Raw genomic sequence first — 1964 nt, 5'->3', positions numbered from 1 at the left:
ACACTCACACAGAGCTGGATATGAAAAACACAGCACAGTAAAATCTCTGCTTCCCCGTCCGGTTGCCAGATTCTGTGAGTGAAACAAATTCGATTACGATTAATCGATGAATCGTTGCACCCCTTTAGTGTTGACAGTGGCAGTTGTGTGTGTGTGTGTGTGTGTGTGTGTGTGTGTGTGTGTGTGTGTGTGTGTGTGTGTGTGTGTGTGTGTGTGTGTGTGTGTGTGTGTGTGTGTGTGTGTGTGTGTGTGTGTGTGTGTGTGTGTGAGGGGTCAGTTAGGTCATGTGACCATGATGTCATACTTCTTGACTGAGGGCCAGGGGGCGGGGCTTCCAGGGGGCGGGGCTTCCAATAAAGCCATGAATCAGCACAGATGGTCATTGGTCGAGAGAGAGAGAGAGAGAGAGAGAGAGATAATCTCATTGGTCACCTGGGGTTAACCCCTTCAGCAGTGTTCGGTCAGTGACACTTCAGAGTGAAATGCCTTTTAGCTTAGATTGAGAGGAATGTTCCTTTAAATCATTTAAATGAACATTAAGGTGCCGGCTACACAGAGCTGGATATTTCTGAAGCTAGACATTTGTTTGTGCTGTTGTTGCTTGCAGCCTCATGAAGCTCATTGCAGCCACATGAAGCTCATTGCAGCCTCATGAAGCTCATTGCAGCCTCATGAAGCTCATTGCAGCCACATGAAGCTCATTGCAGCCTCATGAAGCTCATTGCAGCCACATGAAGCTCATTGCAGCCACATGAAGCTCATTGCAGCCTCATGAAGCTCATTGCAGCCACATGAAGCTCATTGCAGCCTCATGAAGCTCATTGCAGCCACATGAAGCTCATTGCAGCCTCATGAAGCTCATTGCAGCCACATGAAGCTCATTGCAGCCACATGAAGCTCATTGCAGCCACATGAAGCTCATTGCAGCCTCATGAAGCTCATTGCAGCCACATGAAGCTCATTGCAGCCACATGAAGCTCATTGCAGCCACATGAAGCTCATTGCAGCCACATGAAGCTCATTGCAGCCACATGAAGCTCATTGCAGCCTCATGAAGCTCATTGCAGCCACATGAAGCTCATTGCAGCCACATGAAGCTCATTGCAGCCACATGAAGCTCATTGCAGCCTCATGAAGCTCATTGCAGCCACATGAAGCTCATTGCAGCCACATGAAGCTCATTGCAGCCTCATGAAGCTCATTGCAGCCTCATGAAGCTCATTGCAGCCACATGAAGCTCATTGCAGCCACATGAAGCTCATTGCAGCCTCATGAAGCTCATTGCAGCCACATGAAGCTCATTGCAGCCACATGAAGCTCATTGCAGCCACATGAAGCTCATTGCAGCCTCATGAAGCTCATTGCAGCCACATGAAGCTCATTGCAGCCACATGAAGCTCATTGCAGCCACATGAAGCTCATTGCAGCCACATGAAGCTCATTGCAGCCACATGAAGCTCATTGCAGCCACATGAAGCTCATTGCAGCCACATGAAGCTCATTGCAGCCACATGAAGCTCATTGCAGCCTCATGAAGCTCATTGCAGCCACATGAAGCTCATTGCAGCCACATGAAGCTGGATATTTCAGCTGTGAAACTGGATATTTTTTAAACCGGATAAATAAGTGAAGACATTGAAACATGTCCGATTCACTGGATCCGTGTAGACATGGAACCCGGATATCTCTTAAGACTTTACTGTGTGTGTGCTTGTCCCCCTAGTGGAGGTCTGGGGAATCAGATTTTTTTTAGACCGCACTGCGAGCTTGTATATCTGCTATTTTTCACTGGTTAAAGCAGGGCTATTCAACTTAAGATGGCTCAGAGGCCACTCAGCAAAATGCCAAAAGTTAAAGGGCCGCAAGCTAAAAATGACGGTCCCAGCTAAAATCTTTGTCGTGTGGACCTAGATATTTTTCTATGTTGGTATCTGAAAAACCGGGATATGTGAAATATCCAGCTC

Source organism: Nannobrachium achirus, assembly GCF_963921795.1.
Source record: "Nannobrachium achirus genome assembly, chromosome: 2".
In the NCBI taxonomy this organism is placed as follows: Eukaryota; Metazoa; Chordata; class Actinopteri; order Myctophiformes; family Myctophidae; genus Nannobrachium; species Nannobrachium achirus.
The sequence above is the reverse complement of the archived record's forward strand: the minus strand, read 5'-3'. Positions refer to the sequence as shown.